Below are 12,910 nucleotides of genomic sequence, written 5' to 3' on the forward strand. Positions count from 1 at the left end.
ACCCAGGTGCCCCAGTGACAATTATATTTACAACCATTCTGTACCCACACAGCCATTCTCTTTTGCACTCTTAGTATGGTATTTAATAAATTATGTGATATTCACTTCATTATAAAATAGGCTTTGTGCTAGATGATTTTGCCCAGCTGTAGGCTAAGGTAAGTGTTCTGAGCACATTTAAGATGGACTAGGCTAAGCTATGTTCCATCAGTTAGGTGTATTACATGCATTTTCAACTTACTGTATTTTTGACTTAGGGTGGGCTTATTGGGGCATAATGCCATCATAAGTCAAGGAAGATCTATATTCTCTTAGGTCCTTTCCATACATGATTGTTCTTAATCTTTGCATATGTTCTTTGAGGCATTCTCCCCTTTATGTTCCAGAAAAACAAACCAAGAGTCTTTCAGGTTAAGGTTTGTGTAATTACTTATAGTATTCAAAGCTTATGAGAGGCAAGATTCTCACCAAGTGGATACAAGTAACTCCCATTTTCCCTGTAGCCCAAAACACACCATTTGAAAATAGTACTTTAATTGAGATGGCTACTCTTACACTTCACCCATGGACAGGTAAACTGTTAGCTTTCAGACTGAGACTGTGGCACTTTTGATCCAATTATAAAAGTAAGCATATTCCTTCAGCCCACTAATTTCTTATCTGGGAATTTTGCCTAAGGAAATAATCAGGCATATGTGTGCAAAAATTAATGTGCAGGGAAGTTCTGTACATTGTTATTTGAGTTGTATATTCTTAAGTTATTAATATTGTTGCTAAGTTATGAGATTCAAATGTCTACTAGGAGCAAGGTGAGATCCATTATGGTATATCCATGAGGAAAATGTTAGGAAGTCATTAAAAATTATGGTGTAGGGGCGCCTGGGTGGCTCAGTGGGTTAAAGCCTCTGCCTTCGGCTAGGGTCATGATCCCAGGGTCCTGGGATCAAGCCCCGCATCGGGCTCTCCACTCGGCAGGGAGCCTGCTTCCCTTCCTCTCTCTCTCTGCCTGACTCTCTGCCTACTTGTGATCTGTCTGTCAAATAAATAAATAAAATCTTTTTAAAAAATTATGGTGTAGAAGAATATTTGATAACAGGAGGATACTGCTATCATATATTCAGTGAACACAAGCAGGTGTTAACCCAGTGTAGTATACCTACAGGATATATAGTATGCATTGAAAAAAATACCAAAAGAGATACACTGAATTTTCTGAAAAGACATGACCTCACTTCAGTTGACTCAAAGCTGACAAGAAGTCTTCCTTAATCAGAGGTTCAGTGCAGTGTCCACGTGAGGTTCTATCTTCAGTATGTCTTCCCCCCGTCATGGAACAAAAATCCAGATTTCTTAACTTAGGCTGGAAAACCCTAAACAATTCTGATCTTCTGGACATCTATCCACCCTCCTTCTGTGTTGCTCACTATGCTTCCCCAACACAGTCTAGCTCCTAGACCACATGTGCTCAATCCTAGTGCTGTGCAGGGACTTTGCACATGCTGTCCCTTCTGCCAGAAATGTTTCCCCCATTCTAATGGCTGGTTTCTTCAGGTCCCAGCTTAAATGTCGCCTCTTCAATGGAGTTCTTCCTTGACTGCCTCACGTAATGTAAGTATTCCCCTCTATTCTCCCCCACAGCATCCTGTTCTTTTTCTTTTTTCACATACGTGATAATTTGTAATGACATATTTATGTATTTTACTTGTTCAGTGTCTGCCTTCTTACGGAAGGTAAGACCTGTGAGGCTAAGGCCCACATCTGGTTTGCTCCCCACTGTACTAAGTATCTACTCATGGCAGGCACTCAAGAAAGACTTGCTGAATGAATGAATAAATGAACAAAGATAACACAAAATTATTAGGCACTGACTCTACACCTAGCAAAGTGCTGTGGAAGGTTTAAAAGGTCTTTAGAGAAAAGAGACAGGAACTAGATAATCAGTGGCTGATTATCAATGTAAATCAGTGTAACACACAGGCTGTAAGAATTCATACAAGGAAATGCTTTGCTTATCTCTAAACCGTTTTCTAAGAATGGCTCATTGGATGTGAACTATGTCCTGAATCCTAGAAGTAATATGAAGTAGAGAGATCACTGAGCACAGGTCTCCCATTTTTCTTTCTTTTTTTCTTTTTATTTTAATTCAATTAATTAACGTATAATATATTATTGTTTCAGAGGTACAGGTCTGGGATTCATCAGTCTTATACAACACCCAGCGCGCATTACATCACAGGCCCTCCTTAATGTCCTTCACCCAGTTTCCTCATTCCTCCACCCTCAGGTCTCCCATTTGTCTAAGGGTATCCAGTTCCAGATACATCAATTAAAGTGGAGCCAACCTCTACCACTTGGCGTGTGCTCACTTTTGCGCTACACAGTCCCTCCAAATCTGACTTCCTTCCCGAAGCAAGGGGAGAGAACCTGCTGTACTTGTCCAAAAAGAGCTTGTCTAGGATGCCTGAGTGGCTCAGTGGGTTAACCGGCTGCCTTCGGCTCAGGTCATGATCTCAGGGTCCTGGGGTCCAGTCCCACATCGGGCTCCTTGCTCAGCGGGGAACCTGCTTCTCTCTCTGCCTCTCCCTGCCACTCTGCCTGCTTGTGCGCTTGCTCGCTCTCTCTGACAAATAAATAAATAAAATCTTAAAAAAAAAAAAAGAGAGCTTGTCCAAAATCCCTAGGGCTGTGGTTCACAAGTAGAAGTCATTGAGTGTTCTGAAGAACCACACAAAATACTAAAAGGGTGGGAAAAGAAAAAAACGCAAAACAAAACAAATCACTTCTTTGTTAAAAGAGAAATCTTCATAGATAAAACCTGGCAGAAGGCTTAAGAACAATTGTAGGCAAAAAGAAAGCAGATTATTCTATTCACTTTATTATTTTTCCCGTAGCAGACTACAAAATGGCAACCTTTATCTGACTCTAAAAACAAACACATAGGGTGAATTTAGGGCCCATCGGTGCTCTGAGGAAATGTTGCCTGTGGACATGAATTTGGGTGTTTGCGGTGGGGGTTGGGATGGCATGAATATTTTCCAAGCCTTATTCAAACAGTAACTTGTATCTGCTACCATGCTATCAATTTTTCCAACAGTGGATTGCAAATTCACCTCATAAATCAATCTGTACAAGAGGTCAGAAGCCAACCACAGCCAATTAAAACCTCTCAGCAATAATTCATCTAAGATCTGAGTAAGGATTTTTTTTTAACAAGTCCTAGGAGGCTCTTGTTTATTCTAATCAGATCAGAAGAGGAAAAACTAAATTGGGTAGAACCTGCATTTTTCTCTTATCCCAGAACACAAACTCAGATGTTTTTATAGGGAAAGGAAGAGGAAGAGGAGAGAGATATGAGGAAAGAGTGGGCTGAGAAATCAGAACACTTTCTGCGCCTGAAACAGTGTTACAGAGGCTCTCCCAAGGCCAGACCTGCACCTAACTGCCTCCTCATTCTGGCGTGCTTCGATTCCAACCTCTTTGGCGTCTGAGTCCTGTCCGTATTGTGTCCAACAAGTAAATACAGTTCAACTACGATTCAGCGAGTGTCTCTGACAGGCCAGGCCCTATGGAAGCTTGAAATAAATCCGGTATGCTTGTTGGTTTTTAGAGGACTGTAGATTACAGGTTACCCAGAGCTGAGAAATTGCTGGAACAATTAGGGGGCTGTAGAGCATATACTCTAAGTGTGTAAATATGTGTGGCTCTACACGCGCGTTTTCATATAGTACAACTCTACCACCGTAATGATAGTTTCCCTGTCACCCTGTATTGAAAGCTGAGCGAATTCGGAGGAATCACTCAGCTTTCTGAACTTCTGTTCTGCGTCTGGGAGTTGGGGGATAACATCCCGACAGCGTAGGCATGAGGGAGATGAAACAAGATGTTGGCAAAGCTTCGGCGTGCTCTCTGGCCCCCAGGGTGGCTGCTCAGTTCTGGCTGTAAGGAAACACACTATGGGACTCTGGGCCCCACGGCAGTGCTCCCTGCTCCTCAGCTCCCTGGGTTTCAAACTCCTCCCTCCAGCCGCAAGTCTAGCCCGATTCCTGAAGGATCACCGCACTGATGTGTCCTAGAGGTTGGGACTGAGGAGCTGCCAACGGCCAGCCTCAGCGTCGGGCTAGGGGCAGAACAGCCTACGGGGGCAGTCTCTGCTCAGCTGGAGGGGCTCCCTGTGCCCCAACATGATCCTGCCTGATTAGCAAGAATCTGACTTCATCCTCCTCCCAGCCTCCAGCTCACAAGCAAACTCTCTAGCTACTTTTAAAAACAAAATGCTTTATTTCCTGAGTATAAACATACAAGGAAATGCTTATTGTAACAGTTGGAACAGAGGTATAAAGGAACAAAATTAATAGCCTTGCTGTCTCCATTCCCCCTATCCTGAGGTAGCCAACATGACTTGTAAATATCTTCCCATGACTTGTAAATACCCCAAAAATACAATGTCCATACTTTAGAAGTACACATGCAATCCTATAGACAATGATAAAGAGGGCGTGCCACTTGTTTTCTCCCCCACCCCTACCTCTACAGAGTCCAAAGGATTACAGAAGCTTCTCCCAGCTACTATTTAGAAACTCTAGACAAAACGGTGGGATCTTTACCCAAGTTCAGCAGGACATTCAACAAAGTAAATAGAAATACTGGCTTTGTCTTCCTGGTTGCTATCTTTTAGATTTAATCCAAAGGGTTCTAAAGCGTTAGGTTTGTCAGAGACTCCTAACTGTTTTATTTCTCTGTAAAACCAGAGTAGTTTAGCTATTCACGATCTGGTTTCCTTTCCTGGGACGTTCTCTTTGTCTTCAGCTTTTTCTAGATTTTGAGACACAGGCAAAGGAAAGCTGGCAGCAAGAGACACTGTCTTCCTCACCAGAGGTCTCTCGGCAACTACCTTCTCAGGGTGAGGAGATGGTGTGTGTGCTTGAACAGACAAATTCTGTGGGCTGGCCACAGAATTTGGGTTGACCAGGGTGACCAGGCCCACCACCACACCAGCCAGGAGCGAAGAGCCTGTCAGAAAACATGGTACGCCTCAGTCTCTTAACTGCTGGAACAGCTGCTATCTCAATGACACTGGCCAGGGTGGGTGTAAGAGTAGAGTTAGTAGTCACTTTTCCCATCAAGTCCTGGGTGATTCCTGAGAAAATGCACATGGAACCAAATTCCATTCCACACCCAGGACTCCACGGAGGGGGAAGGAGAGCGGAAGTTCACAGTGGACGTGATCAGCCTGATTGCCTCCTTCTCCTGTTCGGTACTGATCACCAGCAGGGAAAACACACCCAGAGAGATGGGGATGTTCTTGGTATGAGGTACTCAGGTATCTCTCTCAACTCTGCTGGGAAGACAAGACACCAGCACTCCCTCTCACTCAGCCACGTTCTGGTGAGAGCGCAGAGACCCTGCTGCATGAATCAAGGTAAGAGCTAGGGAAAACTCATGCATCCTGAGGGAGAAAAGCACTGTGACACCAAGCCTAAACCCCTAAATCCAGTCTAGCATGAACAAGGATAAGGAGGCTCCTTCCAACTGGAAACAGAACAGCCCCCATAGAGTTATTTATCGCTCGCGCACCATGTTTATTATTGTTTGAGAGCCAGAGAAAGTGGCTGTGTTTACAGCAGGTTACAGGGATATCGGAACACTCCACTCGGGATTCGTGAGGCTCCTGGAGCCTGACAGAGATTAGGAAGCATAGAGACGCCCCTCCTAGACACACACATATTCTCTAATTACACTCCATGTGTGTTGTTTATCCGAGGACTGTGAGCTTCTTGAAGATAGGGGTGATGCTTCATATCCTCTACATCCTCTTCCAATCATTCTGTAGAGGAAGTGAGACTTATGAAGCAGGAGCTCCATAAATATTTGTGAAATGAGCTCAGTCAGAGAACAGAATCTGCTCTGATTGTCAGTAAAAACAACTTAATCTTCAGCTACTACTGCAGAATCTAGTATGTGAGGAGCCAGATTAGCCAGAGCAGGAGGAAGAGAGGAGCAAAAGTTAAAGGTAGATGCCGCTCCCGGCCCTCCTGGTGGGGTGAGGAGAGTAGCGCCACCTTTCACAGCTCACTCTATCTGTTAGAATAATTTTTTAAAAACTTTCTCACTAAAATCTTTTGAACATTGTGGTCAAATCCCCACCATTTCTCATTTTAGACATAAGGCTTAAAACATTTTTGAAAAAGGAATATATGGAGATCCCCTCGCACAGTGCCTGGAATATGGCCCCAGATGCTGGTTTCCTTCTCATTTTCCCTGTCTTCTGGGCTTTAATTCATGGAAGTTGGAGTAACCCGATGCAGAGTCTTTCCTGAAAGCACAGTTTGGCAGGAAAAAGGAGGATGAGGGCCAAGGAGACGTGTCAGTGAGGAACTCAGGGAAAAGTGTTGTTCTGGTGGACATTCTAGTTTGTGAGCAAAAAAGTATGTGTGGGAATATCTGCAACCTCAGGGCCACTTGACTTGACACTTAACAGCCAGGCTGAACCCAACGTGCAGGAGAAATCCAGCTGACAGGAATCTTCCTCAGACTTTGCTCAGAAAACGTTTTCTATGGTCTAGGTCGTTATCCTCGTGATGTATCTTGTTGCTCATCTCCCCACTTCGAAAAAGAAAATATGTTCACAGACTTTATAAAGAAACTTGTGTTTACTGTTTTTTTTTTTTTTAACATGACCCGGGAAAAAAAAATGACAATGGAAGGTATGGCACAACTAATAACAGAAGGAAGTAAAACCTTCCCCTAGTCCTCCAACCCCACCCCCATTTTGAACAAGGAAATTTAAATTATTGGGAAATTTAAATTAGTTGTAGCCTATAATGGCGTTTCCTCAGAGGAAACATGTGGATTTATAATGTGAAATAATGGTGTTTTTTGTTTGAAAGTTCTTTAAATTCCTTATGTGACAGAGGAAATAGAAAGAAGACACCCAGATTCTACAGAAATAAAAAAAAAACACATAAAAATATGAGAATAACATTATGGACAACTCTGTTTTCTAGCTAACTTAAACTCTGATATGGACATAACCCAGTTTTGCAGAGATCTTTGACAAAGTTGATATTTCTCAAATGTTTGTGAAACTCCTTATAAGTACTGATTGGAAAGGTATAGAATTTAGTCAAAAATGTCAGAGTGAGAATCTGAGGCTAATTTTTTCCTCTGATTTTGTTTGATTCTGTTAAATTTTTTTCCATTTTTTTTCTTTCCCGGCCATGTGTTTTCCAATGCCATCATTTATCTTCAAATACTATAACTATACTTTTAGCTTATCACAATTTTGCATTTACCTGTAAATAAGATCTTTTATTCAATAAATAGTGATTGGATTGCTAACACTGTACCAATAACTGAGTTTTAAAAGGCTGATAACACCTCTGAATCTATATTTTCATACAGCCCTTCTTCTTAAAACATAGTAATATTTCAATAAACTTTTCATATGCCTTTAAAAATAAACAAGCAAAACCAACTGGGATGTAGAGGGAACTTTTGAACTCTAACATTGACAAACACTGACAGATGAATACCATAACTACACTAAAAACAGGGGATGGAAAGAATTGACTTAAGTAACTATGGAAAACAGTTATCTTGACTAGGTATTGTCAGGTTAAAGGCAAAAAAACACCATTCAAATGCTGTTTTCTACTTAAAAATCTGTATCTAAAAGAAAAAAATCTGTATCTCACTAAACATTGACTAGAACATTTAATAAATGAATAGGCTGTGGATAATCACAGCTGGGTTTCTCTGTGTTAGAGAAAGAAGTTACAAGTAAAGAAAGGGGAAAGGTTAAAATGAACCCTGTGGATTAGAATCCAAGTTATCAACATAAATACATATTATTATGTACACACACATATATGTAGACATATATATACATGAATATATGTATTTTATAAGTATGTATACTCACATACACACAGATATGTACACATAGGAAGATACATACAGAGATGTAGATGGTATGATGGGTATATATGCATGGTTTAAAATTAGAATACTTCCTAGCTCTGTCTACTGAGAGGGCCTAGAAGCAATGGCCTCCAGTCGCAATGAGCACAACTATGCCCAGATCTTGGTTTGTAAACACCATTCCCCAATAAAAGGAACCAAGGCTGCTTGGAGAGATAGTGGGGCAGGGACAGAGCTGGGAAAATATAAGATGAGTCTGGAAAACATTGTGAAGCCAGAAAGGAGGGAAGTGTTCTAAATAAGATGGGGGCATGTCAAAAGAAAACAAAAGTCTACTTACAAACATTCCTAATAGACAAGTTAGGACAATTTGGGCAACAAAACCAATACTGATACCATTGGATTTTGCCCATAGAATAACATGAATATTCATGAGACCAAACTGCTATAAATATAGTGAATAAGTAGGTAAATAAATAAATGACTAAGAAGAGATAGCTCTTTCTTGTAGTAGAATTCCAATGAATGGATGTAGAAGGAAAGGTGGAAGTAGAAAATCACTATTAGGTAAATATTACAGTAATTCTTATTGTAGACAAGCTCTACAGGTGAATGGCAAAAAATACATGAATAAATAAATCAGTGTACAGGGGCACCTGGGTGGCTCAGTCAGTTAAGCATCCAACTCTTGATCTCAGCTCAGGTCTTGATCTCAGGGTTGTAAGTTCAAACCCTGAATGAAGCGTAAAAAAAAAAAGAAAAATCAGTGGAAAAAATAGATGATGTGCAAAGTCTCCTAGTATCTCCCTCAAGATATTTATTAACTATGAAGGGAAAGTTCATAACTTGATAGTGGATAAACCTTTGCAGATACCAACTTAACCAAGTAACCAAAGTTACAATCTCCAATAATAAAACATATCAACATCATAAACCCCTTGATTTGAGAAGGACATAACATCATTTCTGTAGTGTTCTTGCCAAAAATTTATAACCTTAGTTCATTTGTGAGAAAAAAATTTAAAAAATCCAAATTGAGAGACATTCTACAAAATTAGGAGTACTCTTCAAAATTGTCTGGGTTATGAGAGATATGAAAACCTTAAGAAAGGAGATAGGAGATTTAACAGGTAGATGCACTGGAGAAGCTGCATAAGATCCTGGAAAAGAAAAAGAATATTAGTGGAGAAAGTAGTGATATTCAAACTGTATCAATGTTTGAAAATTATACTATGGTTTTGTAAGATGTTCACAATCACGGAAGTGGGGAGAAGGTATCCAGGAATCCTCTACACTATTTTGACCACTTGTTTTTATAAGTTAAAAATTTGCTCAAAATAAAAGTTAAAGTAAGATTTTAAAATATTTTAGTCTCCAAAGAGAATTTAACAGGAAAAAAAATAGTGGAGGAAGTTGAAGGCCCCACCTACATAGTGCATTGTCACTTTCGACTTCTCTTACTCTGTTTTCCCATAGCACTTACCACCTTCTAACGTATTATATAATTTACTTAGTTATTATAGTTAGTGTGTATGGTATGCTCCCCTATAGAAGACAGGAGGGAGGGTCTTTGTTTCATTTTCTGGTTTATCCTGAGATTCCAGAATAGCGTCTGGCTCAATGTAAGCAATCAATATGCATATGTGTGTGTATTTGATAAATGCATGAATGAAAATTTGCAAAAGAATAAGTGCAAGACAGATATATTAAGTAGATGCAACAAGCTCAGATGCCTTCAGGATTTGGCCAGGTAACTTAAATATGTGAAGGGGTGTCTGTTTTGTTCACTAACATAGCTCAGGTGGCCCAGAGAGGGCCTGGTACTCCTAATAAATTATTGTTTGTTAGAAGAATTAATGTAAGTTTTTTTTTTATTATTAACTGGGTGCAAATTACACATCTGGAATTTTAGTAGTGTTTTGATTGTATAACTATGACTATCTTGACTTATACAACATGAAAGGAGGAAATAAACTAAGTTTATTGGTAAATGCAAAGGTATTCTGGATAATACTTCTATCTGCTCCATACTAAAAATTTTACTTTCTTTTAGATTCAAAAAATGAGTTTGATGGTGGGAAATGTATTTCCCAAAAATGCTATATTAAGATGCAGTGAGAATGTCACATATTGCTGGTGGGAACACTAATTGCTATAACCTTTCTAGAAAGCAATTAAGTATTATGTATCAGGATCTTTTTTAAAAAAAAGTGCTTAGGTTTTCACAAAACAATTCCTTTTCTGGAATCCATCTTCCAAACTGAACTGTGTAGATATAGTAGCCACAGAGTTAGTTACGAATTAGAAACAGTTAAGAAATGAAAGTTTGACCAAAAAACTAAATCAGCAATGGGAAAATGAGTAAGTACATACAATATTTCAAATTATGGATTATTTTGTGGGCACTACAATCCATGTTTATGAATTGCTTTTAATACCATGGGAAAGGGTTTATATTAGAATGTTGAGTGAAAAAGAGGAGGATACAAAATTGTATAGGCAGTATTATCACAATAATATACAATATGATTTTTAAAAAGTGGAAACATGCACATATGTAAACTCTTTGGAATTTCTGCCCCTGCTTCTCTATACATTTCTTAACTTCTTATTAACACACACTAGTTTTAAATCAGAAAGGATGTTAATGATAAAATACAAAAACATTTGATTGATTAATCTTAAAAATTCTATGAAATAAAGAAAAAGTCAAATGACAAAATAAAATTTATTTAAAAACTTTTACTAAAAGGAAACGTGGACAAATTTCTTTAAAATCTGTAGTGGGGAAAGCCTTTCTAACTATGACTCAAATCCTAGGAGCAATAAAAAGAAAACAAAAACTAATAAATTTGAATGCATTAAGGCTTTTTTTTTTTTAAGATTTTTTATTTATTTAATTTCAGATCGAGATCATAAGTAGGCAGAGAGAGAGAGAGCGAGGAGGAAGCAGGCTCCCTGCTGAGCAGAGCCTGATGCGGGGCTGGATCCCAGGACACTGGGATCATGACCTGAGCCAAAGGCAGAGGCTTTAACCCACTGAGCCACCCAGGCGCCCCTGCGTTAAGGCTTTTTAATGGAGAAACAAAACATAGGCAAACAATAACAACAAAAATAAATGGCAAGGGTATTTGCAACTCTTAATATAAAGGGCTAATTTCCCTATTGCTTAAAGGACTTTTAAAATTGAGAAGAAAAATGGCAAAACCTGATAGAAAAATGGGCATAAAACATGTCCCTGCAGGGGCGCCTGGGTGGTTCAGTCAATTAAGCCTCTGCCTTTGGCTCAGGGCGCTCCTGCATCAATCAGACTGATTTCCTGCTCAGTAAGGAGTCTGGTTCTCCTTCTCCCTTCCCCTATTCCCTTGTGCTCTCTGCTCTCTCCTGTGCTCTCTCGCTCTCTCAAATAAATAAATTTAAAAAAAAATAACATGACCACGCAGTTTATAGAAAAAGATATACAAATGACTCTTAAGTATATGATAAGATGCTCAACTTATTGCATAAGAGGACTGTAAATTAAAACCACACTGAGACACCATTTCTTACCTATTAGCTGGCAGAAACCCAAAGCTTGATAATACCGTGAGGCTGTGAGGGAACAGGCCTCTCATACATTCCAGGTAGGATATAAGAGTGCATTCGTACGGAGGAGAATTTGGCCATAACTATCAAAATTACACACACATTTATCCTTTGACCCACCCATGCTCTATGAGAGTGCCCTTCTATTTTTCTTTTTACTCTCTTTGCTCATAACCCTGTGTGCAGTTTACAGCTAGCGTGCTGTCAAGGCATTCTGAGGAGACTGAGTCTTACTCTTGCCACTTTCTACAGACAGATCTTTCTGAGAATGATCAGATGGGTCTGTTTGGAAGTCAGTGCTGTTTTTCCATCACCAAGGGGATTGCTGCGGAACGCCGCCCCCAAAGTTCATTATCTCAGCATTTAATGTTTTGTTTTTGTTTTTTCAAAATACAGAAAAGTAATTAGAAGACATGATGGGCAATAACCTCTGTGCCAAATTACCTTGTTTTAATTTGATGATGCTTTTGAATTGTTCAAGCTCAAATAATTAATTTAAAAACTGCCAGTCTCTTGATAGGATTTTTTTTTTTTTTTGGAATGTGCATGCCAAGTATTATAAAGAATGTTTTTCATGGTAAAATCTTAACCCCCTAAGACACACAATGACCACCGGACCACTGATCTGCTTCAAATATTCGAAAGATAATAAGCCACAAGTTCACAGGAGAAAATTATTGCCTGGCGAGCCTCTAGCAGTCTAGGTCTGACTATTTCTTTAGTGACATTTATAAAACCCCATTTCTTTAATCAGATCGTAAGAAGACTGAATCAGGTTTCAGATTCACTCTGGGTTGATAATTGAGCTCATTCCGGAAAGGCCTGAGGAGCACAAAGCCACTGAAGTGAAACCATGGAAATTAGTGATTTGAATAGGAGAATGGTGAACTTCAGTAAAGCAAACATTCCCCATCGGGGCTCTCATGGAACAAGCTTTGCCAAGCTCTAATAAGATTAATGAAGGGAAAATTAAGGCAAACACGGGGAACCTTGTTTTCTATGAAAGGAAAGAAGAGAGGAGGAGAAAAAAGATCAATCTCATTTATACCTTTAACTATACAATCATGGGTCCACGTGAAGGGGCGGGCAGCACTCTCCTTCATGCTGGGGGAATGCGACGACTAGTCCTTCCCAAGTTGTGGGGTTTGCCTTTGGAATAGTTGGCTTCCCTGAATAAGACCGAACCAAAATTCTGGGCCATCTTTTGTAAATGTTTGTTCTCTACAAGGGCAGGGCGACTTCCTAAGTGGGTAAGCTGGCTGGAGATCTGAGCAAGTTTAGAAAGGAGAGCCAGGCCTGGCCTTGAACTTCACGGGTACTGCGCAAGGCAGCGCACACACCCTTCACCCTGGCTTGGGGCCCTGATGTGCAGCCCCAAGGAGCTTCCTAATCACTCACTCACATC

At 39.9% G+C, this 12,910-nt stretch overlaps 1 long non-coding RNA gene across 3 annotated transcripts in view; it reads left to right on the forward strand.

Moving 5' to 3' along the window:
• The window catches only part of LOC116598575, a 128,345-nt gene that overhangs the window by 67,560 nt on the left and 47,875 nt on the right, over nucleotides 1-12,910 (forward strand). For all 3 annotated transcript variants that reach the window (XR_004289105.1, XR_004289104.1, XR_004289103.1), the window contains one exon: nucleotides 1,552-1,608. This is a non-coding gene — a long non-coding RNA (uncharacterized LOC116598575). The remainder of the gene's footprint in view (nucleotides 1-1,551; nucleotides 1,609-12,910) is intronic.

The sequence above is a fragment of the Mustela erminea genome, chromosome 9, assembly GCF_009829155.1.
Source record: "Mustela erminea isolate mMusErm1 chromosome 9, mMusErm1.Pri, whole genome shotgun sequence".
Classification (NCBI taxonomy): domain Eukaryota; kingdom Metazoa; phylum Chordata; class Mammalia; order Carnivora; family Mustelidae; genus Mustela; species Mustela erminea.